This window comes from Uloborus diversus, chromosome 3, assembly GCF_026930045.1.
Source record: "Uloborus diversus isolate 005 chromosome 3, Udiv.v.3.1, whole genome shotgun sequence".
NCBI lineage: Eukaryota > Metazoa > Arthropoda > Arachnida > Araneae > Uloboridae > Uloborus > Uloborus diversus.
The window spans coordinates 212,670,462-212,692,206 of NC_072733.1; the positions used below are offsets into that span (position 1 = coordinate 212,670,462).

The 21,745-nt window shown below is 32.6% G+C and overlaps 1 protein-coding gene across 2 annotated transcripts in view; it reads right to left on the minus strand.

Moving 5' to 3' along the window:
• Nucleotides 1-21,745, minus strand: part of LOC129219420 (SEC14-like protein 2) — a 218,835-nt gene that overhangs the window by 83,266 nt on the left and 113,824 nt on the right. Inside the window, exon 2 of one of the 2 annotated variants that reach the window (XM_054853817.1) lies at nucleotides 16,462-16,640. The gene's annotated coding sequence lies outside the window, so the exon portion shown is untranslated. Of the gene's footprint in view, nucleotides 1-16,461; nucleotides 16,700-21,745 lie in introns of those variants that run through there. The other variant, XM_054853816.1, reaches the window with a different exon arrangement.

Below are 21,745 nucleotides of genomic sequence, written 5' to 3' on the forward strand. Positions count from 1 at the left end.
TAGATGCTACGTTAAAAAAAAAAAAAAAAAAAAAAAAAAAAAAAAAAAATTAGTAGTTGTAGTTAACTGCAAAAATATCGTTTTTTTTTATTACTGAATAAACCTTGTTATAACATTTCACCCAAGTGCTGTAATAATGAGTGTTATTAATTAGAAATAATGTCATAATGGTTATGACACGAGGGCAGGTTACTAAACAGACCCATTGCCTCGTGTTGAGTTTTTTACATTTGTTCATGTTTTTCCTGCGGAAGATAGTTATAATCTTGTTCAACAAGGCGTTGGATTGCTTAGAAAATAAAATATTGCGCAATTGAGAAAATCATAGTTTCATCTGCACGAATAATATAAAGCTGAAAAGCTTGTTTGTCTGTTTGAACGTGCTAATCTAAGGAACTACTGGTTCGAATTGAAAAATTCTTTTTGTGTTGAATAGTCCATTTATTGAGGAAGGCTATGGGCTATTTTTTTAATCATATTGATTGAAATATTTGTAATTGCAAATTGAATGTTTAATTAATCGTTTAGTTCTATGAATTCCTAATAGATGGCAGAGTAAGTTAACTCATCGAAGATTATTCTATATATATATATATATATATATATATATATATATATATATATATATATATATATATATATTGGGTTTTGTTTCCTTTATTTCTTCAACGTTTGTTTTTGTTCTTAAGGTTGAAGATAGTTACTTATCTTTAATAATTTGATTTGCAGTATTATTCAATTGTGATTGTTTTTTTATAACGTTTTTACTATAGTATTGTTTATTTGACGAAACATTTTAAATTGCAGAAAAAAAACCCCACTTCACTCGCTAAAGGGCACTGTTACGGTAACGTGGTTTGGTTGCTTGGCGCATTAAGGGATGAACGAAACAGTCGAAGGATCACTTGTAGTTTTATAGCTACTGTTAGTCGTTTTATGTGTTTTGGGGAATAGTTTTAAATTCCATAGAGACTTTAATAGGTTTTTTTTAAAGGTGTATAATACGCAGTTTAGTTGAAGAAAAATGATCATTTCACATCAAAAGGGAGAGGAGGGGTGGGGCGTAGATTTTTTTTATTCAACGAACTTCCTTCAAATTTTTAGTACGGGCATCGTCTTGCGGGTACTGCTAGTAGTATATAAGTTTTATTAGATTCAAGAGGTATTTCTTTAAGAATTTCGTTGCTGCTTTGTTTGCAAAACCTTGAACTTTAAGTGGTTTCATTCATTTTTCTTTTCTTATAAGCTGAAAGGTTCATAATTTCGCAATTAGCTTATTTGAAATGACTCTTCGAGGTACACATAAACCCACTTTTTTTCCTGCTACAGTTTCTATCAAAGAACTAATGAAGCAATCGCGCTATTACGTAACCTTGACCTCGAAACCAGTGAGTTGAGTGGGTAAAATGTATTCTTGCGCGTTGACCTGCGGCTCCAACTTTACTCTTATCGGTGACAAAAGCGAGTCTTCTGATATGCTTTTTTTTATATGTACAAGCGTTTAATTTTGTTAGGTTATATGCAGATGAATTAAAAATAAACTAGTCGGATAGTCATATTAATTTTATCCTTCAAGGAAGAGCCCCCTGTGTCCCCTCTTAAAACCGCCATTGGGCTTTTCCGTAACAAAGAACCTCAAACTTTTAGACCTTTTCGTGGAAGAAAAGTTATCAAAAAAACCAATTTATCTTTGAAAAAGAAAATAAAACCCAAAACATAGAGGAATGTACTGCACTGCTAATCTTTTTACATAAAATTATGTCTCAAGACTCGTTAGAAGTGAAAAAAAAAAGACTGTATAGAGTTCATTATTATCAGTTAACTAAATTTAATCATTCATTATTTAAGCATTGAAAAAAACTCATACTGTAAAAAATGAGGTTTTTAAAACTGTAATGGGTCATTCTTCAAAAAGTGTAACTTTTTGGTCACACGCCTTTTACAGAAAAAACTTTAAGGAACAATTCATTTAACAATGATTTTTAATTTCATCAAAAATATATCTATTTAAGCCTACCAACAATTTAAAAAAAAAATATTTTAGTATATTTTTGGTTCACAACATGTAAATTCTCATCTCCGTGGCATGTCACACACCTTGCGTGACTGCTTATGTTGCTTAATGACTTGTTTAATTAAAAGTATATTCTTATTTATTTATTATTCTTTTCCCAAGTGTCATAAATACTAATTGTTTAAGTACATTTAATTTTTTAAAAATGTGTTTTAGTTCGCTTTAGTAGGACAAGGAGTCCTGTCGCACAATAAATTCTCACCTCCGTTACCTAAACACAAAATGCCATTCCTCATTAACACGTGACAGTTATGACATCATATTTCATTTTCCATGATACAAGGGAGCCCCCTTGTTTATTTTCATCCATAGTTGAAGTTGTGAGTTTTTTCTCGAAAAACAAGAAGATAGATTTTGCTCTGAAAACTTAGTGTGGTTATTCTGATTTCTCACCTCCGTGAACTAGAATTTCAGGGATGTAAATTAATGTAAAAAAAGAAGTGAACATGTTTTCATTTGCTTAACATCTGCAGATTGTAGCAATGAAGAGAAAAAAAATTCCCTGAAAAATGTATCTATTAGGCCTATATTAATGGAAAATTCCTCACCTCCGTGAATCTCACCTCTGTGACAGACCAATATCATTATTTCTGAGGTGAAAATAATTGATGGAGGGGAAATACATCAATAATAGGCATTCTACCAAAATTATAAGTTGTCAGTATATCCTCAAATTTACTAAATACTATTTTTTAACAATCATTTGAAACTACTAATTAAGCCGCACTGTAATTAAGAGAGCTTAACATTATATTCCCACTAATCATTAAAATAGCTGCTTGTTTGCACAATTAACAAAATTACTACTTTGATATTAAATTGGCCTCGATTTTTAAATATTAAATGTTTTTTCTTTTTTTTTTAATTCCATGAACAAGTCATTTTTTTATTTTTATTTATTTATTTTTTTGAATTTATGAGTGAAATTATTGAAACTTAGCTTTGCCATTGTTTATCGTTACTTCTAATAGGTATCACTTTCGGGTCATTATACAAAAAACGTAGGTTTTTGAAGTTGGAATTTATGAAAAAAAAGTCTTCCATTTTTTTTTAAAGTTAATTTATATTGGTTATTTTGTAACTTTCCTTTGTAGTTAAAAGTTTGGATGGGAACAGAGGGTAATGGATATTAAATATATATTTTAAATGTTATTTTTTAACTTTTCATTTAAATAAACTTGCATCTTGTATGAGGAACACGATTTGAACTGATTAAAATGTACACATCTTTCTAAAAATGGGTTTTTAAAAAAGTTGTATGCTCCATTTCTGATGGTATATCCTCAGTTACATCTGTACTTGTAACGGAGGATACAGAAACGGAGGTTTCAAATACTTATGTTTTTCTATGCTCATTGTGTTGATTTAGGGTTAACGCAACATGTCATTTAGAATTTACTCTAAAAAAAGTGATTCAATTTAATTACAAAAAAACTTTTTTGTACACAAACAATTCTTTCCTTCTTTATTCAAGAATGGAGGTATACAAAATTAAGGACCTATTTGACTTCAAAGAGAATAATGCTGAAATTCTTTCACACTAAGTTATTTAGCTTCACTGTGAAAAGACCCAGAGTTAAAAATGGCTAAACCTCTGTAATGAGCTGCCAGTACTGCCATCTGTAGGAAATTATGTTACTTAATTAAATCCTGAACGGAGGATACAAGAAATACTGTGACAGTGTTTCAAAAGATTATTAATGCTATATATTTTTTTATTTTATAACATGATTCTTTTAACCTGTTAAAAAACATCAAATGATTCAAATTTCACTATTAAATCTGTTATATTTTTTTGTATTGAGTAAATAAATGAAAAAGAACATGGGAAGAAATGTGTTGAGACACGTAACGGAGGCATACAAGTATCCCTCCGTTCACTGAAAAAAACATTTAAAAAATATTATAACATTATTAATTTGTATTGATCATTTTCAAAATTTGTTATACTTTTCTAAATCTCATAAAAAAGTGTTTAAAAATAAATATTTTTGAAACTAACTACCCTGGACCTACCCCCTGGCGCGTTTTTTGTAGAATGATCCTCTCATAAGAATGAAAAAAAAAAGAAAACAAAAGTTCTCGAAATTGAAAAATATTTGCGTTCAAAAGTTACGTTTTCTGAAGAATGACCCTAATACGAAATAATGTCAAAGTGTTCATATGCTTTAAATCTTAAGTTTTTATTGTTCAAAATGTCAATTGAAACTTTCAGTGGGTCTAAAAAAACATGATAGAGAGTAAGCGATCGTTGCGGAAAAAACACAGTTTGCAAGAACATGAAACCTATTTTATTGATAGATATGAATGGCATTTAATATGCAAGATATTCGAAATATCTGCTGATCCCGACTATCTATTTATTATATAAAAATGACTGATTGCATGTGTGTGTATGTCTTAAAAATCCAGTTTACGTTGGATCTTTGCTAAATTTGGTCCTTTGACGCTCATTAATTCACACAGGAGGGATTTTGTCTCTATATATAAGGGTAACCCCCAGAAACCAATATGATCGAAACGACGTTTGGTAGTTTGATTGCATTGGATGCAAAGAAAATCACTAGGCACGGAAGAGAGTGCAGTTCGATCGTAAATCCGTGTGACTATCTCTTAAGGGGTTACATAGAATCAGCACAAATCCCCTCGATCACAGGACGACCTGAAATCGGTCAGCAGAAGTGAAGGTTTATGCACTTGTTGGTTTTCACTCATTCCAGCATGTTATACGAAGTTCCTGAAGCTGCTTTAAAACACTACAATGCCGGCAGAAAAAATCTTTACATGTGGTTGGCAATTAAAAAATCTGACATGCAATAATTTTACTTGGCATGCTCACTAGTCATTTGGCCGAATACCAAACATTCGGCCGAAATTTAAGCCGAATATTCTGTATTCGGCCACAATCTAGGCCGAATGTTCTGTAATCGGCCAAATCACTAGTGAGCATGCCAGGTAAAATCATGAGAAGAAGTTTGCATGTCAGGTTAATTGCCAATCACATTTAGAGATTTTTTTTTGGCGGCACTGTATAATCAGGGACAGTAACACCTTTTACGCATCTTGCATTTAAATGTCATTTCTATCTTTATTTAACAAAAATCTTTTTTGGAGAACGATATTTTGCTTTCTATTATGTTTTTGGGACCACACTGTAAGCCAGTTTTTATAAGAGTCATGCAGGTCAGATACGTGCCATTTTTGATTTCGCTAAACATTTTACAGTGGTTTCTTTGAATGATTTTAAACGACAATATTTTTTCTTTTCTTCCAAAAAAAATTTTTGAGAATCACAAAAATTCCGAAAGTTAATCCCAGTTTCGACATTTTCTCAAATCGACATTTTTAAATATTCAATTATCTCTGCGCATTGAGCATCAGCAAAAGTAATCTTTGTGATCACAACTTGATATTTAGTGCCTCAAATGAATTATATCGCAAATTTTATGACTGAACTTCAGTGGATTCTGGCAGGTGTGGCTAAACTGTAGCTAAAGCCGAAGAAAGTGAAAATGTGTCATATTTCTGTCATCCTACACCGTTAAAACTACAGGTTGCATTTGGCACCTCTCAGGGGTGAAACGCTTGTTCACCAGCGGTACCCGATAGATAACCGAAATTGCACCTTTAGCAAGGGTGAAAAACTGGCTCCCTTCACCCAACGTGCACCGGAGGTGAAAGATGGTACCCTAGGTGATAAGAATGGCACCTTTATTGCTTCCTACAGCGATCTCCCCCCCCCCGTGTTGTGTACGTTTTTGAATACAATTGTGTTTTATTTATTTTGATTTATATATACGAAGGCATTTGATCACATCTCAACTTTCGAACATAGTTTAGAAGTGTTCATGACTTTAATTTGTCTGTTCGTGCACTAACTTTCTTATATTCACACTTGTATTACTCAGTAATTAATATGTTGACATCTACTACAGCATGAATCGTACCGAAAATGAACAGGGACGGTATTTGGTATTTATCAATCATTTGCCGGAACAACCAGAAATATTAAGTAACATTAGATTAGAATCATGGGAAAATAAAAGCGTTTCATAAACGTTTAAAATTTCAATCGAGCGTAACATATCAATACTTATTATAAGATTCGACATTTGAGTATCTTTATGCGTACAAGATAATTAATCTAAAAGCAGTTCTTTTCAATGTCAAGTTTATCGTCAAATTAAAAATAAAAAAGAGTAGATAACTACATTCGCTTCATGCAATAACGCCAAAGAAAGATACTTTAACCAAAACACGATGTGAAAGTCATGAGTCAAACACTGAGAGAGATTTCTTTTCACGCTTTTTTTTTTCTTTTTTCGCTTTTGCTTCTTTGTTCGTTTCCTCTACGTAGTTACTTCATTGAGAAGAAATAGACATTTGGTGTATCTGCTCACGCCGATGCGTTTTTATTCCGGAATTAGCTATTCAATTATCAGCTGATTTAAACATTTTTTATTTTCAATTTTGTTGTTCAAGATAGTACTGATAGATAGTCTTAGGTAACAGTTTTGCAGGATATAAATAACAAGACATCAAATGTTTAATAAGGTAAACGGACCAATAAGCAGTTGTCAACACATTTTAAACACTTTTAAATATGTTCGAAAGCTCTAAGAGCTACAATATGATCAAATGCCTTTACTTACGCGAGATTTCAAAGATTAATCCACGAAATTTTCAGTTTTGTACTTCATTCAATGTGAAAGTAAATTTCGTTGCAACTTCCAACGTCCGCCGTTGAAATTGAAGTTGTAGTTGGACGATATGTCAGAGCGGATGCGCAACGAGTCGCCCTCCTATTGAATGGTTTTTTAGCACTTTAGTTAACATCGTTCACCCACTGAAGAGCCAAAAGCACCTTAACGACACTTACTAGCCTCTGTTGCACCCTGAGACACCGTTTTTTCACCCCAGGGTGAAATTCTTTACCCCTGAGGCACTACTGGTTTTAACAGTGCAGTTCCATTCACCAAAGTTCAAACATAGTTTTTGCTAGCAATTTGTGTAGTGATATATATAAATTATCAAATAGGCTCATTAACTGCACGGTTAATGCTCACTGCTGCGAAAAAATAGCAGTTTTGGCATCAAAATATGATAAAAAGTGTACTTTATAGGGGTTTGTATCTCAGTGTACTGAGAGGGTCAGTATAGAACTTACTGCCTGCATTTCAAACTAGAGTATTAGTATTTTCCAGGGCTGCGGAGTCGGAGAGAAATGGCCCGATTCCGACTTTTTTTTTTTTTTTCAAATCCCCCCCCCCCTCATGGGAAGGGGAAAAAACCCTAAACAGAGATTGAAACATTAATTCCTGTAATGAAATTTTCGCCTTGTATTTTATTGTAAATCTAAGACGCATTCAACGTTAGAAATTCCATTTGAAAATCAATTTATCCAATAGTTGCGATTTCTAAAGTGAGATTAATCTAAAATCCTATTTTTAAAAAAATAGGAAAGGATTAGTTTACTCCCCTTTACGGTTTAACAAACAGATGCTGATCAAATCCTGTGCTTTCAATTTTTGAAAGTTGTAACTTGAGAGAAAAAAAACTTTTTGCTAAGTCAAAAAACTTTTCTTGAGAGTGGGTGATCCCACCCCCTCCCCGGTTGACACACATCTGGTGATTGACACCTCAACTTAATTTCAGAGTTTATAAAAATTAAATACTTTAAAATTCCGAAGTAATTCCCCAATAATAAATATTAAATTTTATCTTAAAAATTTCAACGAAAATATCGCACTATACTGCGGTGAGAGGTCGGGAACATGTACATCTGGAGCAAATTTTACGAAAAATGGGGTGTTATACATTATACAGTTCTGTAGGAATAGCTGTTACTATACCTACATTTCTTGGCTCAATTTTGAATTTTAATTTTATTGACGGCTCTAGAATTAACCTTAATGTGAAGATTTTAGGATTAACTACAATTATTGAGTGTTGTACCAGGGCTGTGGAGTCAGAGTCGGAATGGAAGAGTAGGAATCTTACTGATTTTGGGGTAAAGGAGTCGGAGTCGTTCGAAAACATGCCGACTCCGGGTATATTTTTACTTAATCATACAAAAAAGGAAGTATTGTATTCGTGAAAAAAATTTCACTCAAAATTCGGCCTTAATTTCAATTTTGCTCACCCCCGAATTAATGTTGAGTTTTTCTTTTAACCCGACCACACGCGGAAAAGTGCCTAAGAACGTATAAAAACCCGAAGTATCCATTTTGACATTCCCCGAGTTATTTACAACGATTTTTCTCGTAACGTCCGTACGTACATATGTATGTATGTGCGTATGTATGTCGCATAACTCAAGAACGGTATGTCCTAGAAAGTTGAAATTTGGTACGTAGATTCCTAGTGGGGTCTAGTTGTGCACCTCTCCTTTTGGTTGCATTCCGGTGCTTCTAAAGGGGTCTTTTGCCCCTTTTTGGAGGGAAATCATTGTTAATTTCGATGTATACTCAATTGATGTTATAATTTGGCGGACACTTGGCAATATATCGCCAGTCTTTTGGTCGCCAGGTTTTGGCGACAAATTTGGCGATTTTTTTTTCTGGTTTCAATTTGGCCACTGGTGGTGATATTTAGAGAGTAAACTATTGAATCACATTAAAATTGCCAATAATGGGAAAATGACATTAAAATTGAAGTAAAAGGAAGTCATGTGATGCACACATCAGCTCGATTTGCTTTAATTTTCGTTAACTATCCTTGCATTTTTTAAAAAACTGACTACCAATTAATTTGATTACATATTTAAAGGCCTACTAATAAGAAAATAACTGTCATTGTGACAACTAGCTGTCTTGATTGTTTATCGAACTTTCGGTAACAGGTACCCACGCCGTCACCCAGTTTGCTTATTTTCTAAATTTATTTAACTGATAACAACTGTCAACAAACAGTTTTGTTGCCAAATATTTTCTAAGTAATCACTTTCAAATAATAGTAATATTTTTTACCTCCATCTCAGTTATGAAATAGTAAAAGGAACGTATATATCGCTTGAGCAAGTCGGGAAACTTCTGAGAGTGCTTGGAAAATTCAAATAAGTGCTGGCACGAAAGTGCAAATCCAAAAGATCCGATAAAATATAAATGTTTTTTTTTTTAATCTAATTTTTTTTTTTTTTTTAATGTAAAGACTTTATTTAAGAAAGCTTGGTTATCACTGAAAAGTACAAAATAAAATTAGTACGTGATTTATTGGTTACAACACTCAATAATTGTAGTTAATTATAAATATATATATATTAATATAGTTTTAATATTAAATTAAAAATTGAGCCAAGAAATGTAGGTATAGTAAAAGCTATTCGTACAAAGCTGTATACCGCCGCATTTTATGAAAAATTTACTCCAGACGTACATATACCCGATCTCTCTCCGTAATATAGTGTAATATTTTTGTTGAAATTTTTAAGATGAAATTTAAGATTTATTGGGAAATTTTTTCAAAATTAAAGTATTTCAATTTTTATAAACTCTGAAGTTAAGTTGAGGTGTCATCCAACAGATGGGTGTCATACAGGATGGGGGGACCGCCCCCTCTCAAGAAAAGTTTTTTGATTTCGCAAAAAGTTTTATTTTTTTTCTCTCAAAACTCTTTCCCTTATTCTTCTATGTGCTTTCGAAAATTGAAAGCACAGGATTTGATCAACATCTATTTGTTAAACGTTACAGGGGAGCAAATTAATCCTTTTAAGTTTTTTTTAAAAATGGGATTTTTAAGTATCTCACTTTAGAAATTGCAACTATTGAATAATTTGATTTTCAAATTGAATTTCCAATGTTGTGTGCATCTTAGTTTTACAATAAAATACAACGCGAAAATTTCAAAAAAAAAAAAGGAATTGATATTTCAATCTCTGTTTAAAAGTTTTCCCTTTCCCATGAGCTGGGGGGGGGGGAGATTTGAAAAAATATACATATATAGCCGGAGTCAGAGTTGGAGTCGGACGTTTCAAAATCCTGGAGTCGCAGTCCGAGTCGGCCAATTTTCTTCCGACTCCGCAGCCCTGTTTGTAACCAATAAATCATGAACTGATTTTATGTTGTCCTTTTTAGTGATAATTAAGCTTTCTTAGATACAGTCTTTAGATTCAAAAAAAAAAAAGAAAAAAAAACATTTATATTTTATCGGATCTTTTGGATTTGCGCTTTCGTGCCAACACTTAATTCAATTTACCAAGCACCCTCAGAAGTTTCCCGACTTGCTCTAGCGATACCAGCATACATTCCTTTTACTATTTTACAACTGAGATCCCCCTCCCCCAGGTAAAAAATACATTATTATTTCTATTTGAAAGTGATTATACTTAGAAAATGTTGGCCAACAAAACTGTTTGCTGACAGTTGCTATCAGTTAAATAAAATAAAAAAATAAACAAACTAGGAGACGGCGTAGGTAGCTCTTACAGAAAGTTCGATAAGCAATCAAGCCAGCTAGTTGCCCAATGACAGTTATTTTCTTATTAGTGGGCCTTTATAGATGTAATCAAATTAATTAGTTTTCAGTTTTTTAAAAAATGAGTCTAAAAATTAAAGAAAAAAAGAAACTCGGAGTCGGCATCTTTTCGAACGACTCCGAATCCTTTACCCCAAAATCAGTCCAACTCCGACTCCACAACCCTGATATTTTCACAATCAAGTGACAGAATTATGGGGAAATTCTTTTCAAGAACACAATACGTATTTCAAAACAGTAAAATGAACTATATTTAGTTTTCAGATCAATCAACACATATCCAGGTATAAACTTTCCTCTAGGGACTTCCAGATACTATTTAAAAAACTAGTATGATCAAAAACTTACCATAAAAGAGTTATAGACTTGCAAGTAGACTGATTATGTTTACTCGCATACATTATGATAACTGTAATAATGTTAAGTGAAAAAAAAAAAAAAAAATACGGTTATTATTGCGGTAAAAACGTAAGTTATTTGAAACACTTTTTGAGGTGTTTTAGATATATTTTTAATTATTTTAATTAAGATAGCTTTTTTTTTTGTTTGTACTGTACATTATAGTTCGTTGACATTCGTTTAGGCTGTACATTAGGTGACAAAAATTATTTTCTCTGCACTAAACTACCAGGATAGCAAACAATTACTAAGTCATATTTTATTACTTATGATAAAAGCAATACTATGACATTATAAAACAAGGGTATAGTTGCGTATCTGACTAGTGGGACAGTAAAAAAAATGTAAGACAAAGCATTGTAGCTTGAGTAAAACTAACTGGATGTGTCGTTAACTTTTATGTAATTTCCTCATCTTGAAGTGCATTTTATAAGCCTGCAGAACCATTACCCATAGTACGTAACTTGTTTGTGAAAAGACATACACTCTTAGTTTGAAATGTAGACATCCAGTTTTATACAAACCCTCAGTGCACTGAGATACAGGCCCCTAAAAAGTAAATTTTTTTAAATCATATTTCTATATTTTTCTTTCACTTTGCTTCTAGTTATCATATTATAAAGTATGCGAGTAAGCATAATCAGTCTATTTGCAAGTTTATAACTCTTTTATGGTAAGTTCTTTATCATACTAGTTTTTTAAATAGTATCTAGAAGTCCCTGGGGGAAAGTTTAAACCTGCATATGTTGACAGAATTGAAAACTGAATAGTTCATTTTACCGTTTTGAAACACGTATTGTGTTCTTGAAAAGAATTTACCCATAGTTCTGTCACTTGTTTGTGAAGATACACATACTCTAATTTCAAATGCATGCATCCAGTTCTACACCGACCCTCAGTGCACTGAGGCTCATGAAAACTGCACTTTTTAGAATTTTTCGACACAAAAACTGCCATTTTTTGGCAGCGCAAAGGGTGAGCCATGCAACTAATGAGGGTATTGAATACTTTATATATATTCTTACACAAATTATGTAAAAAAATTATGGTTGAGCATGAATGCAAGCAACCAAAGGGCCTCAAACATGGCACTTTTTCATTTTTTTTCGACAAAGTTTGGCGACCCCTGAAAGGCTGTACTGAAGATCAGCCAAAACATTTACGATATATTTCAATTTAGGTACTAAATATCATATTGTCAAAGCAAGATTTTTTTTTTTTTTTTGGCTGATGCTTAATACACAGAAATAATAGCATTTTAAAAAACGCTGATTTGGAAAAACCTCTACGTCGGACTATACTTCACGAATTTTTACAGGTCCCCAAAAATTTTTTCGAGGAAAAGAAAAAATACGTATCTTCTAAAATCTTTAAAAGAATCCACCATAAAAATTTGAGCAAAATCAAAATGGTGTACATCCGAACACCCCATTTCTTATAAGAACTGGCTTTTAATTAGTCAGATAGCACAATGTAAAAATTCTCAAGTTTAAAAATTAATCTATAATATCATTTTAAAATTAGGAATTTTTATTTTTATAATTTTATTTATTTATTTTTTATTTGACTTTTTTTTTCCTGAATTAGATGCTATAAATATTCCGCCTTACAGCAATTAAAATATTCTGCAATTGACAGAAGATAAATAATTAAATGATACCGTAACAAAAAAGGACTTCCAGAAATATTAAATACTACTGTATTTGTGCCAATCGGTCTGAAAACTTGACTTTAGCTAGCATTGTGAAACCATGAAACGTTCCTCGGATATATGTTCTACTATCTCCATACAATTTGCATGGCAATACGAAAGTTGCCCTCGAAAGATAAGTTTTGATAACTAAGATGAAAAAATAAATAAATAAACAAAATATGATTGTGTATCAGTCTTTTTAATCAAATGCTTTTTTTACCCTGTGATTAGGAAACTAGATGGATCAATCAAACTGAAAATTCATGTGACAATCAAGTGTCTCTCTCAATTCTAGACACAGTGTCGGTGCAAGAGAACCGAAGTATAAAATAGCAAATACATCTCGAGATAATTTCTGCATCTTTGATAGTGAAATACTTGTGCAAACAATTATTACAAAACGAATGTCAAACGAACTGTCATTTTGTCCCGTACGTGTCGGTTTATATATTTCATTAAGAATAATAATTTTAACGAGTAATGAGCAAATTTTCGCTGCTTAAGAAAATGTACAAATGTATGAATGATTCTCAAAGCAAAAAAAATTTTGTTTTTAACCTTTTCAAATTATTCCTTTTTAATGAAATACAGTCGACTCCCACTACAACGCGATTCAACTTTCGCGAAATGGCTATAACGCGAATTTTTCACGAGTTACGAATTTTAGAGCTAACGCGAATTTTTCGTCTATAATACGAATTTTTTAGAAGGAAGTATCGGCTTCGTTATTAGCCACTATTGATTTCGTGAATACTAATTGCATCCCTTTAGGCATCACTTACTGCGAAAGTTTCCACATCAAACTAGTCTACGCATCGCGTTGTTAGTCACTCAGCATCATTCATTTACATATTTTTTTTTCAATTGAAATATTAAAGTTGATGAAATATAATGGCACCTTAGTGGCACCTTCATCTAAACTTTGAAAATGGGAAGAAAAAGAAAGTTTCTGATTAAAAGAAAAGGGGGGGGGGGGGGAGGGAGCTAACATTCTCTAGATGCTTGAACAACTACAAAACGTCGGCGGTAGCGCGACAATAAATATGAGTGAATCTTCCATGCGTACTAGTAAATATGTTACTGTATACTGCACAGTACTATTATAGTGCAATATTTTACTATTGCTGCATACTGTGCATACCGTGTTGTTTTATTTTATGTCTTTCCCTTCCGTTGATCATTCATTTTGTCCATCTTAGTATTTCATCTTGATTAAAACATTTTTTTATCTTTTAAATACAGTAAAAGTTCAGTTTTTTATGTAAGAAACTGTAGTATATAGTTGAGGAATGCTTTAAAGCAGTTTGAGATTGTTCATAAGTGTCTAAAAGAATTTGGTATGCTTCTAAAAAATTTGCATACACATATTTTTCCACAACGCGAAATTTCGACTTACGCGAGGAGTCTTGGAACGCATCCCTCGCGTAAGTCGGGACTCGACTGTATATGAACAGTCACATGCGGTCCGTTTTCTGTGGATTGGCCCTAATGTATAATTTTTTTTTCTAGTAGTTCAAATTATTATTTCTCAACCCTGTCTAGTGGTCAGATGAGTCTGATTGCGATGGGGAAGTCCTGAGTTTGAATCCCTGCTCGGGCATGGATGTACTTTCTCATGTCCTTTCTTTGTGTGAATGGATGCCTACCCTATAAACGGGTCCTTATGGCATGTGTGTACAGTGGAAGTCGAACTTGACACCAAATTACGGTAGAGTTAGAAAAGTGAAGCAGCGCACCCCAAATTACCAGCCTAGCTGGCACACGACAACAACAAAAACATTCACTTCTCAACAAAAAGATATGTTTCCCTTGCGTTGGAACCTTAACTTTCAAAACCTACTCTTTGTTTTATCATTGCTGTTTTAATAAAGCAAAAATATTATCTAATGCGTACAGAAAACTACAAGTGGTTGAATTTCGATGTCCCGTACGTGACGCATGCAATATAAATTTCAAGCAACAAAACGTTTTAGCTGAAATAAAATTGTGTCATGAATATATGTTTGTGTTAAGTGTAAAGATCAAGAAATGTGTTTACTCCTATTTAATTGAAATATTAAGATCTATAACAAAATGTTTTTGAAATTATGCAGTCTGATTGTAACGCCTGTGACGGTGGAATAGTGCATTATATGATTTATCTTAGAAGCAAAGTCGCAATCACAAATTGACTCGTGTACAAAATATGTTGAAATAACCAAATTATTTTGTTTATGTCCAAAAAAAAAAGAAAAAAAAATGATTATTTTAATTTAGTGACAACTCGCTTACGACAATGGTAGAAAAGCTGTGACCAATGGCATTACCTGATATAGGAAAACGATGTTGAGATTGTCATAATGACGTTTATCGACGTCAGATCTTTCACCATTGTTCTAAGCGGTGTTACAACACAGTTGCATACAAAACGAGAAAAGAAACGTAATTTAAAAAAGATAAGTAGCTGATGACTGAAGTAAGATCTTCCTTTAACTATTCAATTACACGAAATATAAAATATAACTACTAGCATTTCGACTTTTTCAAGGTAACTTATTTCCGCGACACTTTTTATGAGGCTTTAACAAGTTTTGACCCGAGTTTTTTCTTGTGTATTCTCAGAGAGAAATAATGATGCTCGTGTCAATGGTTAATACATTAGTCATAAAAGTATTCTTCTCGCTATACTTTCCTAAATTTAATGAATCACAAATTTTAATAAAAAGTAACATTTTCACAAAAGTTTACTGCATTTGTCTATTTTTGCAGAAGTATTTTCTTCTGATCGGACACCATGGTTTTCTGTAATTGTATTTTTAGCACATTAAAATTAAAGTACAAGTATTCTGGTTAGTAATTAAAAATTATATCTTGAACAGGTTGTTTTTTACGTTTCGTTTATTGTTGACTTATTGTGAAACTCAACGAACTGACATTTCCGAATTTTCATCAACACAAACCCTTACCGAAAATTATATTTTCTGATTAGACACTCCAAGTCTAAACAAGTTACCTCTTAGCATACTTTGACAGATGGAGACAATTCGTTCCTAAAATAACATCTTCTTGCAGTTTCAGCAAAATATTCCCTATTTCGAGTTTGAGTTTTTGCAGGAAATATATCTTTCACAAGTCGCTCCATGATGACCAAGATAAAAATTGTAGAAAATATTTTAGACGACATTTGAGACAGTGAGAAGCAAAGGGATGTAAGTGGAATTTTTCAAAGATTCGAGTAAAAAGTATTTCAAGTTCAGACCCTAGGTAGGCTTTTAACGATTTTTTTTTTCTGAATCACCCTTCCTTTTAACACTCTTTTTACATATCTTTAAAATTATTTACATGCTTTACAGTTTTTTGTTCGCAAATACACCGTAAAGTTTCGCGAATTGAACTAAAAATTGACTTTTTTATAGCTGTTTTTATGCTGTTTGAAATATTACATTCAAAAGAATTAAGAAGGCTGGGGAGGCATTTAATGTTTTCAATATTATTTCTATCTAATGATATATTTCTCTTTATTGGGATGTAAAATAAACTTCTTTAAAATAGTTGGTGTCCCACACTCTTATCTATTGCTGCATACATGAAAGATAGATCAAAATGTTAAGGAGGGGAATCCCTAACTTGGGATAGTGAAAATGTTTTTGTTTTATATTAAAAGGGACATATCTACACATCTATACTTTGTCTTGAGGTGCAGAGTACTAAAGCACATCCTAAAAATAGAATACTTCGTTTGCAATTTTGTTGGTTAGTTGAAAAGTTCGGAAAAAGACGAGCTGTCAATGCATCGCTTAAAAAAGAAAAAAGTTATTTTAGCGGAAATAATTGGTCCACTTACCTAGATCGAATGCGATGATCAGTGTGCGAAGCCCAGTAACCGGCTTCGTCTCGTTCGACGTTCAAAATAAAACAGGAATCCTGACCTTGCACCGAAGTTGGTTTCCGACCTTCTTGTTGTATTAAAAATTGGCGGGATTTCACATCAATTACAGGAAGTTCGCCTTGCAAAACAAAGTTCTGAAAAGGAAAGGAAAACGCTTAAGGAAACTTTGCCTGCTAGTTAAGTTTTGATTTTTATTGCATATGCTAAGTTTGAAAAATATGCAAGAAAAACAAAACTTAAGGTTGCTTAGTATAAAATGTACAATAGGGCAGAGCGAAAAAAAATGAAATTTTTTTTGCGTGTTGCTATGGCGCGGAAAAGTTGCGATTGGTGAAGACTTAAAAAAACAATTTTTTTTTTTTTTTTTTTTGAAATCGGATAATATCTTCCGATCGCGCAACAAGCTTGAAAATTTGGAAAAGTTTCTTTTTTCGTAGATTTTTAAAAAATTGTTTCAATGATTTTTTTTTAACGCTCTAAGACGGAAATGTTGAAATTGGTGAAGCCTTGAGAAACTGAAAAGAAATTTTGAAATAGAAAAATACCTTCTAATTGAGGAACGAGCCTAAAAAGTCGAAAAAATTGAGAATTTCAGCTTTTTTTTATTTAAAAAATGGTCAATTTTTTTTTTCGCTTTTTTTTCTTAGTAATATCGGGGAAAATAATTTAAAAAGCACTATATTGCGCAACAACATTAATTCATTTATTGATTTTGAAGGTATATTCTAACCATGCAGAAATCCTATTCTTAACAGTAATAAGCCCATTTTTAAATAACAGAAGTTTATAAAATATTTAACAATATTTCAACCATCCAATGCATAAGCCTTATTCTTTTAACTGATACTTGTTGAACCTAATTTATAATCAGAGTTTTTGGAAACTTGGGCATAAATTGATCTTGATTTCAATGTTTTTCTTATGTAGCCATCTCTTGATTTTAATTCGCTAACTTCAAGCGAAGCCTCCGTCACTAGCATAGACGACTCGTGTAAAAAGTGGCGGAGATAACTTTGTCGTGCTTCAAGTAAGAATCTCTGTGTAATCAGTGGTTTCGAAATTTAGGGAGGGAATTACAAAGTTCCTGACGCCTTTAGAAACAGGCTCTTCTAAAACCTTTTAAAAACTCTAGTTCCCATATGTGCCTCTTTTCATCAAAAACCATGCCCATCAATAAGTTTCCGGGATGCGCAAAGAAAGAGTTTCTTTCAATGACAGGGTAAAATAAAACTTGTTTCAGCTTCTGAGGCTAGTATCCAAAGGTTTAAATTATTTTACAAATATGAATGGAGCATATTCAGTAAATTACCGCCCATTAGCCAGGACTAAAGCAGAAATACATGAAATATACCGCCAGTTCAGTCATTTAAAGCCGAGGACTGCAGTTTCGTTTTTATTAGCACTCATCAGCCCAGCATAGGAAAATGACTGAGCTGGAGATGGAAAACCTCTTAAGGAAGCCAAGAGTGCCAAACAAACTGGTAGATAATATAGAATTAGCACAGACCAGACGTGTGACAGAAACAATGGTTCTGTTCAACTCGAAGATTGAAGGCAAGGCGTGGTATATTCAGTAAATTACCACCCATTAGCCAGGGCTAAAGCAGAAATACATGAAATACACCGCCAGCTCAGTCATTTCCAGCCGAGGACTGGTCTGTGCTAATTCCATATTAGCTACCAGTTTGTTTGGCACTGTTGGCTTCCTTAAGAGGTTTTCCATCTCCAGCTCAGTCACTTTTCTATGCTGGGCTGATGAGTGCTAATATGCACGAAACTGCAGTCCTCGGCTGGAAATGACTGAGCTGGCGGTGTATTTCATGTATGAATGGAACAGTTCGTGGTTTTTGCAGTTCTTTATTTCAAATCAGACTGGCATGTAACATTTCAAGATAAAAGTAACTATGTCTTTTAACGCATCTGATAGGATCGTTACATTTACGTGAAGTCTGACAACTCTATTTGCACAAGTGGGCCATCTGGAATGTGAGTGGGCCGGGATTTAGGGTTTGACCCATCATTTGGACAATCACAACTCTTTATTGCTTGAGATAGATCCAAAAGATACGTTTGATCCTTACTCAAGCATTTTCTGTTCTCTTCTATAGTTGCACACGCAATTACTTGAAAATTCATCGCCGGCAGTTTTTTACAACCTCTGAGACGTTCTTCTATTGGTTCTAAAAATAAACTTAAACCTGTTGTTTCACCATTCAAATGCCGAAAAAGTGACGAAAAGACCATTTGATGAAATGGAATAAACAAATAGCCCATTGCAATGGTCGTTCGACTTAAATTTCGAATTGACGAAGCGTGTCACTTTTCCACCTCGTATAAATTTCAGTAGGTACCATCATAACCTATGATGTCTCATAAATCCTCTAGTGAAATTTGTTGTTCATTTATGTATGAAACAATGTTATTGACTGTGTATGTTTTTGGCTGATCCAGATTTTAAAGAAGACAGGTGGCTTCGCTTAAAGTTTGCGTATTTAAATCAAGAGATGGCTACATAAGAGCAACATTGAAATCCAAATAAATTATGTCCGAGTTTTCTAAAAAAATCTGATCAATTAAAATCGACAAGTCACACTTAAAACAATTACACTTGTGTACTGAATGGTAGAACTTTTTTTCTAAATATTTTATAACCTTCTATTACAGTCGAACCTCCATGTATCGAACTTCCGCAAATTGAAATTTTCTATAAATCGAAATCTCAGCAAATTTCTATGTTCATTACATGGAAAAATTGTTTCTATGTATCGAAAAAAATCTCTATATATCGAAAAAAAATTTCGACACATTCGTAGATTTTTTTTTTTTCCACTTTAGACTGCTTGTCTCATGAAAAATAAAGGTTAAGGGAGAAAATTATGTTCACTAAAGGAAACTCATAATTAATCTGGGGGTGTGTGGAGGTTAGGGGTGTGTAGATAGGTCGTTGTTTCGTTCTGGAGTTCCATAATTCCCTCAAGTTTATTTCAAATAACAGTTGTAACCAGTAACATTGTAAAATCAGTTTCAAATTATCTTTTTTGTCTGTTGAATATCATTCCTAGTCCTTTTAGCTTCAGTAAAAATCAAGTTAAATAGATTGATTTTTTACTTTTCACTCGATTACATTGTCAAGAAGAAAATCCTCTATTGTTGCGGATCAAGTCGAATTGCCAAAGAATGAAGATTTATGAAGGCACAAAAGTATAATTTCTTTAATTATTAACTCTCATCTAATCTGATGCTCGTATACATTAAAAATTGTGTTTCATACACGAAAATTAGCTTTAATTTTAATGTTTTAGGAGATTTCTAAGATAAAATAAAATAGTTTCTATACATAGAAATTTCTATATATCGAATTTTTTTCCGGCAATTTGCTACTTCGATATATGGAGATACGACTGTATTTGAAAATGACTCATTACTGTAAAGAATGGGACTTCTGCATGGTTAGAAGATACCTTCAAAATCAATAAATAAATTAATGTTTTTGTATAATATAGCGCTTTTTAAAAGATTTTTCCCTATATTCCTGAAGAAAAAAAAAATTTTTTTTGACTTTTTTTTTTAATTTCAAAAAAAAAAGCTGAAATTCTCAGTTTTTTCGATTTTTTGGGCTTGTTCCTGAGTTAGAGGGTTTTATTCGATTTCAAAATTTCTTTTTAATTTCTCAAGGCTGCAACAATTGCAACATTTCTATCTTAAAGCGTTAAAAAAAATCATTAACATTTTCAAAAAATCTCAAAAAAAAAAAAAAAAAAAATCCATTTTTCTAAATTTTTAAGCTTGTTGCGCGATTGAAAGATGTAATCCGATTTGATTTATTTTTTATAAAGTCTTTACCAATCGCAACTTTTCCGCACTATAGCAACTCGCAAAAAAAAAAAAAAAAAAAATTCTGAAGTATATAAATAACTTTGGTTACCTAAGCAAACTGAGCAGCATTAGGTTGAATTGTCTTCAATCTTCATCTCGGCTATGTACCTGTGCCTTATTTGGACAAATTCATTTCCACTTAACTAATTCAGTGTAACTAATTTAATCATAAATTTGAGAAATTTCAAATTTGCTCCAAACTTTGGACACTGTTCCAAGGTACGATACTAAGGCATAAAAAATGTGTATAAGGAACATTGAGGAAATAAAGTGTATTATTGTATGAAGAAATTATACCTAAGCGATAACTATTCTGATGACAATAAATGTGTCATACAATAACAGTACAGAAAAGTTGCCATTGTTAAAAAAAATGGAATCTATTGATAAGCAAAAGACTTTTTGCTTAAATATTTAATATGTTAGTTTTACTAATGAAAATGAATCTCAAAGTATACAGGGTGTTCCGTTTTAACCTGCAAAAAAACCTCTATTTTCGCAACCCTTAGTCCTAGATGCATACTTTCAATTGCAAAGATGTTCAAAATCAGATGCAGAGTTCAGATATTGAATGGTTGAAGTGAAAATAAAAATCAGTCAAAAAATACAAAAGTTAACTTTTTATATGGGCCCCAGGTCCCCTAACTTACATTAAGGGAAATAATCTCCATTGAAAAATAATTCCGACGCAAAGAGTTTGAAATTAGTACGACCAATATTTACCGCGATATAAAATGCCGCGTTTTGTGACTTATACCACTTTTCACTCGCCGTCAATAACACCTTTTGGGGGAAAATATACCGGTTAACAAGTGTTTAAAATTATATGTGTGCATCGAGTGTGGTTTTTCAAATTGTTCAAGGTTTTTTGTTGTGTGTCTTTGCGTATCACATCATCATCACATCACACCCGAGGGTCCCCTGTTCCTATCATTGCGTATCACAGCATAACATTTGCATTTATTTTTAAATAGCAATGAAAAATATAAATACCTTGTTACTTCCTTTTACAAAAAAGGAAGTATTGTATTCGCGAAAAAATTTTCACTCAAAAATCGCCCTTAATTTCCATTTTGCTCACCCCCAAATGAATGTTGAGTTTTTTTTTCGAATCGACCACATGCGGAAAAGTGCCTAAGAATGTATAGACACGCGAAATATCCATTTTGACCATCACCGAGGTAATTACAACGACTTTTCTCGTGACGTCTGTATGTATGTGCGTATGTGTGTATGTGCGTATGTGCGTATGTGCGTATGTGCGTATGTATCTCGCATAACTCAAAAATGGTATGTCCTAGAAAGTTGAAATTTGGTACATAGACTTGTAGTGGGGTCTAGTTGTGCACCTCCCCTTTTGGTT